This window comes from Semicossyphus pulcher, unplaced genomic scaffold (assembly GCF_022749685.1).
Source record: "Semicossyphus pulcher isolate SPU_LCO1_2020_fin unplaced genomic scaffold, fSemPul1.0.p SCAF_15, whole genome shotgun sequence".
NCBI lineage: Eukaryota > Metazoa > Chordata > Actinopteri > Labriformes > Labridae > Semicossyphus > Semicossyphus pulcher.
The window spans coordinates 26,659,902-26,671,250 of NW_027211659.1; the positions used below are offsets into that span (position 1 = coordinate 26,659,902).

The following is an 11,349-nucleotide window of genomic DNA, read 5'->3' on the forward strand; positions in this document are numbered from 1 at the left end:
GTCCAGGCAGCGCTCCCTCCTGACGTTTTTGAATCAATATAAACTCTCCGGCCACTTCATTATGTTCACCTGAAAAATCTTATGTAATCCAACACACCAGCTCAGCCAGAAGATTTACTTTTATGTTGCCTGTAATGTCAAGGTCATAACTGGTGACGGGGCTGCACTGAGCTGCGTTATATTCAGAGGTGTTCCTAACACTGGCCCCCTCATGTATGTAAATAGGGAGGAGAACAAATATAATTGAGTTCAGTACAATACCTTTAACTACAGCCTCAGTAATAAACATGATGAATTGACACACTTCAGACTCCCAAGAAAACAAAACTTGATAAAAGCAGAATCCCTGGCAGTGCTGTTGTATTGAACTGCATTAGATTGCACAGGTGTACCTAATAAAGTGGCCGGTAAGTGTTTATAATTTAAACACAGAATTATTTTATAAATTATCCGTAGTCACAGCCCGATAATGGACGAAATTATCAGTAGGAATCTCTACTGATTTCCATGATCATTGCTTTCAGCCCGAAACTTTCACTTCACTTTGCACTGAAAGAAACGTGTGTTTGCACTTCAGCTACATTGCCTTAGGTGCCACAGATCTTTCACAGCAGAACATGTTGTGATTATAAAGAGTTCACTTTGGTGTCATTGGATGGATGGGCAAAAGAACTCCTACAGGTTTTGTACCCTGAAGACTTCAGTTGGCATCCTGCGCCAGACTAAAAGGAAATGTTAAATAATTTTAACTGACATATTTAAGTCATGTGTGTAAAAAGAATCCAAAGGCTTTTTTCTGAACCTACAGTAACTGTCTCCTGGGTGAAGGCAGACACAAAACGCTCTTTCAGTTGAGACACATTAGTTTGAAATTAGTGCTGACTGACGTGGAAATAAAAGGGAATCCATGTCCCTGCACGAGCTCCTATATGATCTTTCTGTGACTCTGCCCAGAGACACATATTTTGCAGAGGTTTACACAGCAGCAGCTCCACTTATTTCCAGTGCAAACCATTTTTTAGCCGAACCACAGAAACCTAAGAAGTGCTTCCCACACCCCACCCACTGCGGGCGGCCTCTCTCTTCTGTCTGCCGTCATGAGGTGACAGCGCGCTGAACGGCTTCATCCCTACAGTTCAGTGTCTTATCGCTCAGAGAAGAGAGCATCATAGTGGGATGGGACGGGGTCGAAGGCATTCTCTCGTCTTTCTCTTCAACTTTTGAGTTTACTCAGCAGGAGTGGGTGGTTGTGGTGGTGGAGGAGGTGCTCCTCCCCCTCCTCAGAGTTACTCAGACTTCACCCTCTTCACCCTCTCCTCCAGCCCTCCTCTGTGTCCCTGTACGCTAGACTTCATCGGTATTTGCTTTCAAAAAAAGCTGTAACCCCCTCCTCCTCCTCTCCCACCCTCTTCTCCTCCTTCTCAGCATATACCCCCCACCCCCCATCACACACACACACATCCCAGTCACTCCTTTTCCAGTATTTGGTTCATTAAATTTTCTGCAGACTTCCAGAAAAGAGACACACACAAGAAAAGGAACCAGATCAATAAAGTGGGGCCTGTGCACGGAGGCGATGTGTGAAAACGGGGGCCACAGACGCACACATCCAGGGGCTGGGCTGTGGAGATGAAAGTGACATGGCCACTATGGGTCTCTGAACGCTGCAGAGCGGAGCCCCCGAACTGAGTCTGAATGAGCTGAATAGGCTCATCCATTCTTTACTCCTTTCACTCTGCGTAGGCCCTAACTGTTGGAACTCTTCATTCCTCACAATGGGCAAATGCACTAAAACTTTTTCTTTTTATTCTCATGCAAATCAGCCTCAGGACTGACCGGGGCTGTCATCATGTGAAGCGGAAAACACACATGCAAGCAGTCTAACTCGATTCAAAGATCACCAGTGTTGTTATCAGCAGCTTTTATGCATTCTTATACATTTATTTGACTTGTTCCTCTTGTTTTCTACCATTAAAATTCTTCATCCTAAACAACTTTGTAACTTTTCCAGGTCTGATTCTCATCAGCTTGCAAAAAAAAAAAAAACAGCATCCAAAGAGGGGGCCGTTTGATTTTCAAATGTGTTCTCCTCAGTTCAATGTAGGCCAAAACAACTCACAAAAAGTGGGGCTCATAAGTCCACACATGAGTTTGGAGATCATTAGCAGCGCCTGGTAGATAGGGGTAAAAGCCAACAGCAAATATAGCTGCTTAAGGGCCCCACAAAGGCGTCAAGTGTTTGTTGACTGCTCCGGGCTAGAGAGCAAACAGTAAACTTTGAATCTTTCAACAATAAGCACACATCTCCCACAGTCCTGTCACAGGCGCTAATGTGACCATGCTGATACTGCGCTGCTCACACTCTCTGCCTCATGTTTGTTTCTGTGTCTTTGTAGCATTAAGAGATTAAAAAGTAAAGTGCTGCAGAAGTGAGGAAGAGTTTGGCTGACTGCAGGAGGCGCGATTAATGCGACTTTGTAGTTGTTGTGATTGTTTTTATTGAAGCTTTAAAAAGAAATCAGCGATGAAGAGTGGTTTTCTATGTGTTTGATTTTAAAATTGGAGTTGCATGCTGTTTTTTTTTTATTTGCATGCTAGATTTCGACAAAGCTCCACTGTTTGGAAATCACTCCCATGTTTTGTGCTGAACCATTCTAAGACATGTTTGGGGATTGGCGCCGAGCCTCCTGATCACATCTCTTCCCATATGGATCAAGTTGCAGAACAAAAAATTTTTTGGATTCCTGTGTCAGATAAGTTCAAAGTGCAAATGAGATGTGGAGCTGCCCTGAGCCTCATCTGCCGCTGACACGCAAGGCAGCAGAAAGAGGGGAGAGAAGGAGGAGAACTCCAGCAGTAAAACACTTTTAACAACATTGGAGTGTAAAGAAAAGCTGGATAGACGAACGTACAGAACCAAAGAGCAAAGATAAAGCGACTTCTTTCAAACCCGCTGCTGTCAGCATCACCACAAAGTTTGCTTACCTTCGCTGTCGTCTCTTTTCACTTCCACACCGAGGCTCTTCCACTCTTTTTGTCCGAGGAAAACTTTTGCCTGGAGTCTGATTCCCGTAAACTAGGATCGAGTTGGCACCACCATTGAACGCACGACGCGCACAAAACGCGAAAACTCCATGAACCGAGTCAAAGTAAAGTTTAGAGAAGTTTGCACGACATTACCTCCCCCTGCTATCCCGGAGAGCGTTTCAGTGCGGAGCAGAAGTCGAGTCGAACTTTTTCTTACAATCCATCTTCTCCCAGAGGTGCGTGCGCTCGTGTGTGCGTGTTTTACGCGCTTTCAGCAAACTAACATGACGCGTAAAAGCTTTGTTTTTGAAAAAGTTTGTCGCTGAAGGCGGTTTGGCTTCTCTCGGCAGTTGTAGCAGAGACATGCGGTGGTGTTGAGATCTTCAGGCTGCTGATCTGTTTTCAATCCAACCCCCCTTTCTTTCTCCTTCCCCCCTTCACCATCTCCTCCTCTCTCACTCCCCTCGCTCCCTGGTGAGTTGGGCCATTTGCTGTACCAGATGGGCCGGGCTAACTCTATCCAGCAGTTGTGGACGGAGAGAAGTTAGATAAAGTTTCAGTTAAAGCGTGATTTTTCACGAGCGCTGCAGTTAAGAAACTCTGTAAGAGCCACTTTTCACTCCTGGGTGTGAACGTCGCAGGAGATATCACACTTAAAATCCACAAACTTGAACGTGTTGCTGTCAAAGTGCTCCAGAAATCAGAGCTTTTGTTGATCACTCTTTCATCAAGTTTCTTCCTGTTGCAAAATGAGCTTTGGTTGTATTTTTGTGAGGAGGTTGGTGGATAATCAAGGCACTTCAGTAATTAAGCAAACCAAATAATCACCTCTAAATACACCCAGAGCCTGTAGTTAAAGGTTGTTTTAAAAAATAAGAAACAAACAATTTTCATAATTCATGTTGTCTTTATTCTCAGTCAGCCTTTTTCTTTGAGCTGGAACCTTTTATTCAGCGGTGCAGAGATGTGTTGCAGACAAACAGCATTTGTTATGAGGTCCATGTAGATTTCACCCAAAGTAATCCTGAGTGTGCGGAGCGTTTAAATGCTCTGTTAATGATTTAAACTGTTTTTTTAAAGGAAGGTGAAGAAGGGGAAGTAAAGAAAAAGAAACAAGCTATTCTCTTTGTGAAATGTGTAGATTATTCAAAACAATGTTTTATGAGTATGAAACGTGTAAGACACAAAGGTGAAATTAATGAAGGCCCTAAAATGACTTCAGTGTCATGTTTTGATAATGAAGCAGGATCCCACCTGAACCTCTTCACCGTGTCATTTATTGTGCTTTTTTTTTTTTTTTATTAAATAAGCACAAAATAGTTGCTGTAAGAAAGCTCCATCACAGGTCAAAGGTCACTTGAGAAGAACTCTTATGATTCACATTAACACACATTTTTATTTATTTATTTATTTCATGCAAACTTTTTCACACTCCTTTGGGAATATCTTGCACATTCCTGCACAATATATCTTTAAAACATATATTCTGTACATATTTTATAGAATATTATGTCATGTATTTATTGTTTAATTGGTTTTAATTAACCTTCTTGACAGTATGAGTACTTTTTTACTTGCGGTCTAATTTTTTATTTCTTTATTTTTGTTAAAGACCTAAACACTCTTGTGCTTGTGTGGTGCTGGTTTAGCTCAGTTGGTAGAGCGGGCGCCCCATGTACGCAGATCACAGTCCTTGTCGCACTGATCGCAGACTCGACTCCCGTTCTGCTGATTATTTGGTGCATGTCATCCCTCACTCTCTTTTCTTAACATTTCCTGTCTATCTTCAGCTGTCCTGTCAATTAAAGGCAAAAAAAAAATCTTTAAAAAAAAGTGCTTGTACATGTCAACCTAACTGAGATCAAACTCCGGAAAGTATGAGTGAAAAAATAATCCTCCCTTAACGGGGCAGCGTTACACACAACAATGACACATAAGTAAAAGACTTCCTGCAGCTGATGTAATGTTCCAAAGATATTTATCATCTACTTATTGTAGAAAACACTTTCTAATAGTCTTTTTAAGATCTTCTGACAAAGAGTGTGTTTGATAGCTATTTCTGTTGCTTCTACGGAATAACATCTTTTATAAATGACCTTCAAGGGCACTAAAAAGCTTCATCTTCTCTTTATTTTCAGACCTGATGAAGCCTCTTTATTTAAAGGTTGTTCTGAGTAGTATCAGGAGTCACAGAATGGCCTCGCTGAGTTGGTGTCTCATTTAAAATCCCTGCATAAAACAAACTTTGATAAAACTGCTTTTGATTCTTTAATCCCGTGCCTTTGTGTTTGCATCTGTTCGGGTCATTCATGATGTTTTTACATTTAAATTTGTCACATATCGGACACTTGGTCTCTTTAACTCGCCTTCTCCTTTGCTTTGCTCTCTTTAATGCATGCGCAGCACCTTGTTTTAGAAAAGGTTTTATACAGATTAAGTTATTATTTTTCACGAGTGTTAGGCTAATATATAGCTTCCATTATTGGATTACTATTCAAAAGAGTAATTGTGCATTCATGGGGAAGCCACATTTAAATGTGTTGCTGGTGAAGATTCAATTTTCAATTGTAACAAAGAATCAGATCCTCTAAACTGATTGTATTTCTTAATTTGTTAAGTTAAGAAATAAATAAAAACTTAAAGAGCAGTTGAGAAGGAGATTAAAGAACAATAACATGGAAAAACAAGTCCCTTAAAGTAACCTCAGTGCTTAAATAAATGTAAGTAGTTTTCTGCTTGCTGCACCCCTTCATGGCCTCCCAGACTCATCCATTCATTCCTTATTACTTGCTCATCCCTAGACCGAGGCCCACAGCTTGTTTTGGCTCTAACATTAGTGCAAAATAAAATCCTCATCATCTTCGAGGCCGTTTGTCTTCTGTAAGCGACCTCTCTGGTTTCACACAAACATGGAAACAACATATAAACTCAGATGGCTCCATGTTCCTCAGACTTTCAGTGCAGCTGAGCAGCAGGGACAAACAGAGCTGGAGAGGTGCAGAGGATGAAAAGAGCCTGACTCACAGAGGGATTGTCAGGCCTGGTTGCGCTCAGGGCTCGAGGTGCTGCCACCTATTGTCCCTCTCTGAGCTTGCATCATGCCTGAGTGCCCACTCTGAAAACAGGCCTGTGCACATGAGCGACCTCTGTGGCTCCCTGCGCCTCCGTGCCTGTGCACGTCCTCAAAAGAGGGTGAATGCCAGTGTCAGGCTCACTGGCCCTCGCTCTGCTGTGCTGGTATGGTCTTACGAGCAGGAATTTTAATGAGCTTGTTGGGCTTTTTTTCTGATTTGAATAGAGGAATGTAACTGCAGAGCACGGACAGTAAAGCTGTTGGATCACAGAGATGAGAGGAGGAAACATGATGGTGTTTGATAGGGAGACCATAAGATTATATTACCACATGCATTTTTTACTGATCACATCTGCAGACTGTGACGGCGCAGCTCATTATTCTCCACAGATGTTGAAAGGGTACATGATCATAAAATGAACTCATCGGCCGTTTGAGTGGATGATTCAAATTCACAATGTCGGTTATACAGAGTTATAAAATGCTCTGACTGATCATTATTATATAATAGAGATTGTTGAGTCACGTTGGTATGGTGATGAATGTAACAGAAAATGTCTCATCTTTGATCAGGTGATGCTCTTTTTGAACACATCAGGTCGTTAACCCGTTTATGTTTCTTTCATCTAAGAAACATTACCAAGATAAAGTTAGAGTTAGGGATGCTTTCTTCCCTTTTCACCTGCTACACTAAGTCCTCCCTCGACCATCAAATGGTCCAGAACGCAATGCTGCAAGGCTGTTGACTAGATCGCGCAGGTCAAGTCACATTACACCAATCTTATTTTCGTTACACGGGCTTCCAGTTAAATTCAGAATTCATTTTAAGGTCCTTGTTTTCATTTATGAAGCCCTGCATGATCCGGCACCTGTGTACATCTCAGACCTGCTCCACCCCTACATCCCCTGCAGATCCCTCAGGACGTCGGACCAGGGTCTACTTGTCATCCCTTGAGAAGTTGTAAGTCTGCCTCTGTGAATACGCTCTGCAGTTTCTACTGACACTTTTAAAAAGCTGCTTAAGACGCCCCTTTTTCAAATTAGCTCATGATCATGTAATCATGTAATTTTGCACATTTGTAGTCTTTGTCTGTTCATTTTTATTTTATGATTGTTGTTACTATTATTGTAATATATTGTTGTTGTTGTTGTTGTTGTTGTGGTGTGAAGCACTTTGTGACTTTGCTCTGTGAAAGGTGCGACACCAAATAAACGTATTATTATTATGATTATTTAACTTCTCTCTGTATATTTTCGTTTAGGAATGAATGAATTACTGTCCTAAATGTATTCTTTACTTTAAGGGTCTGCGTTTAAATTGATGATGACCTTTGACCTTTGCAGCTTCCTTTTTGAATCCTTGATTGGCCTGATTGCATGTGGGACATAAACATGTGTTTACGTCACTTTAGAAGTGTGTAGTCCATCGATTCAGGGAAATGTAACTATAGTTTGTGCAGTGAGAGTATAAAATTACAGGGAGCGTGATTGGCTGCAATCTGCCATCTCTCCACGACCTGTACACCTCCAGGAACCTGAGACATCCAGGTAAGATTGTGATTCTCTCACCCTGGACACAGTCTCTTTGAGAAACCTCCCCTCTGGCAGGAGGCTGCGCTCCATCAGGACCAAAACCTCTCGACACAGGAACAGTTAGTTCCCCTCTGCTGCCAGCCTCATCAACAATAATAATAATCATAACCTTTATTATTGAAGTTATAAAGTGCTTTCCAGAGGCAGCAAAGCAAAACAAACAGATCAGTAAAACAGACAGGTCATAAAATCAAAGGCAGATATTAAAATGACAATTCATTTAGCAAATATTTAAAATTAATTTAAAAGAACTCGAACAACATAAAATTATTTTAAATTAATTCTAAAAATAAATAAATAAATAAAGTAAAGTCCGGACAGGCTTGCCAATAAATGTATGTCTGAAGAAGGGACTTAAAAGAGATCACTGATTCGGCTGACCTGACCTCCTCGGGCAGGTCGGTCCAGAGCTTGGGAGCCCTCACAGCAAAAACCCCCCTTAGTCTTCAGTCTGGCATTTGGGTCACACAGAAGACCTCTGCCCAACAAGGCCCCACCCACCCACATGTGAAATGATAAACCCTAAAAAGGAGTGAACGTAAATAATAATCAACACAAGTAAAACAACCATTACGGCTCCTACAATCAATGTTTATTGATATAAATCAATAACCAAAGTTATCTCAAGACGCTTCACAAAAAGAGCAGCTCTAGACTGTACTCTTTGTTATTACAGAGACCCAACATGAATCCACCATGAGCCAATGTTGAAATATACCTCCCTCTGAAAGGAACGGCTAAGCGAGAGACGCTGGAGTGAAATACCACCGTTTTCCAGTCAAGGACATTGATCGCTGCAGGCAGTGGCTCAGAGCGGTATCAAACCTGACGATTTTGTACAACACACGACATCGGAGGCGGGCGTCCTAGATTGAGGAAGTGAAGTTTAGCGAGCTTTTTACGTACTCCGGTGGAGGTTTTCCAGGGCTCATCGGAGAAGCGGATAGCGTCCTCCAAAGGCACAGAGCGAAATTGCATTTTTTTCCTCCCATAATAGCATTAGCTCCCCATGATAGCATGATAGGACTGAGGTTGAAAATCGGCCAACTAGGCCTTTAACTAGCTAGTCAAAATAGGACAGGATTATGGTAAATATTAAAGAAACCCATGCCAGTCAGATATCATGCAAGCTTATCTCTTGTTAACAAAAGTCACATGTACGATGCATAAATTGTTGTCACTTTGTGCATTTGAGCAAATAATAAAAAAGTGCTTTAACAGGCCTTTACAAGTAGCACCTCTGAGGGCCCAAAGCTCTGCATGATGTGAGGAGGACTTCCCTCTCATCCCTGCAGAGTGGATGAGGTGATCGAGGCAGCCCTCTGCTGGAGAACAGAGGAGACTTTGTCCTCTTATCTGAACATCACCGGATCACTGACGATCGATTCACCCACACTCTCTGAGCCCCTGACAGCACCACACTGGTTTTTATTAGGGCTGAACACTGGTCAACCTGTCCATGTGTCCTCCAGGGACGGTAGAGAGGATCAGGTTGTTGATACCTAATGATACCAAACCTATGGATGTTTATTTAGACGAAAGCTTTGATCGAATAAATAAAGCAATAAAGCAGTTTGTTGTACCCGCTAAATAAGTAAACTATTTTTTTAACTAGTTAAAAAACGTCACTGTTTCATTTAATTCTTCAACAGGGGACTTTTCTCCTGGGTTACTTTTCTGCCTGTTACACTTCTGTCACTCAATTATATAACTATAAAACAACAACACACTCTAGCCTACATAACAGTGGTTATAGCCTTGTTCATTTGCAGTATTCCTAGAGGCCAGAAGAGGTGAGTGTTTGATATTTCACCGAAAAGAGGGTCAAAAATAAGGAACATAAACACTATTTTGTGGCGTAAAAGTGTCGCTAACCCCACAATATTTTCAGAACATGTACTGATCACCATGTTAGATTTTAAAAGTCATTTAAAATAATTCATTTTCAGTTGAAGCAGCCGTGTGCTAAGGTGCTGCTTGTTGAAGCTGCAGCCTGAATTTCTTAGAAAATGCTGCCCTCTACTGGTCTGTTAAATTATTGCAGCTTGTTTTTCTTTGAAGGCTTTAAAGTTTAATTGAAGTGTTTTACTTTTTTAATATGTTTCTTAACTAATCTTCTTGATTAAATAGGTTCACTTCTGTGTTTACGAGCCTTTAAAAGTAGTCAAAGTTAGATTTAATGAGATCTAATGAAAGACCCTCACAACCACAGTCCTCCCACACAGATTTTTCCCCTTCTTATTCCCTCACCAGTCTCCTTCTTGTGTTTGGCATTCAGAACAGTGTTTAAATATTATCTCTCTGACTGTTTTATTAATTTTATTATGTCTTTTGGCCAGAGAAAATGCACCTTATCATGCTTTAGTATGGTGATGTTCATCCAGCACAGCTCAGTCCAACTTAAACCTCACCTGTGTGAGTGTGCAGGACCTTTAACACTCTTTAAATCCTATTTAAATTTTGTCGTTGAGTCTTTGCCGGTGAGTTGAGTCGACCCTTTGGTTAACATTTAATGGTGAAAACATTTCCTTTAGTGTTAAAGCACTGTTACTTTATTGGGGTACAGGGAAGAAGTAATGTAACTACACAGTTATACTGAGGTTGCAGTTTGCAGTGGTGTCTGCATTGAAACTTGTTTATAATTTTCCTCTCCCATCATTCATAGAAATGTTTTATTATTATTAATTTATTATTATTACTTATTTGATTTGTTAAAACGCTGGTTTTATTCCTGTTCTTATCTCTGAACATATGAATCTGTACTCTGAAGCACAGACGGTGGTCAGGGAGTTTGTTTTACTGGAATAAAAATAAGACCAACACCACAATTAAAAGATACTCCATCAAAAGTCCCGCAGACAAAATCTTACTGAAGTAAAGCTTGTTGTAAAATCAAAATATATGTCTGAAGTATCAAAAGTTAAAGTACTTGACCAACGTGATTTATGTACACGCTGGCTGATAGGGAGCTACATGTTAGAATGTTACAATTTCATTCAGCAGACGCTTTTGTCCAAAGCGACGAACATCTGAGAGTTAATACAGCACAAGCAACGATCGAGACAGGAGGGAACGAAGTCAGGGAGAGACACCAAACAGCTTCGAGTGCGATCGGGCAGAGATGCTGACAGGCAGTGCAAAGAGGCAACACACAGGGTGTGTAGAAGCATCATCATCATCAACAACATCAACAACATATAGTCGGTATAGTCGTCATCATCATTATGAAAATCCTAGTCAGCATAAACCAGTTACTTGATGTCATCATCATGAATAGCATCAGTATCATTAAGGTCAGAGGTCATAAAGAGCTGGGTCTTTAGCTTCTTCTTAAAGGTGAAAGGGACTCTGTGGACCGAATGGAGTTTGGTAGCTCGTTCCACCACCGGGGGACGACTGAGGAGAAGAGTCTAGTTAGAGACTTAGGGCCCTGTTGTGATGGGAGCACCAGGCACCTTTCATTGGCAGAGTGTAGTGGGCGCCCAGTTAGTGACGCGTTCTCCATCAGCCAGCAGTGGTCGGTCTGCCAGAGAGGGTAGGCGGAGCTAAGCGGCTGCTGTTCCGCTCTCTGCAAGTGTTGCGAGTAAACAGTAATCTACTATGGCTGAACAAACAAAGAAAAGATGGATGACTACAGATACAACTTCAACAAGAAG

The 11,349-nt window shown here is 41.4% G+C and overlaps 1 protein-coding gene across 1 annotated transcript in view; it reads right to left on the bottom strand.

Annotated features, from left to right (window-relative positions):
• Positions 1-3,128, bottom strand: part of gli2a (GLI family zinc finger 2a) — an 88,462-nt gene extending 85,334 nt beyond the window's left edge. Inside the window, exon 1 of the mRNA XM_069663240.1 lies at positions 2,986-3,128. The gene's annotated coding sequence lies outside the window, so the exon portion shown is untranslated. The remainder of the gene's footprint in view (positions 1-2,985) is intronic.
• Positions 3,129-11,349: the final 8,221 nt, after the last annotated feature.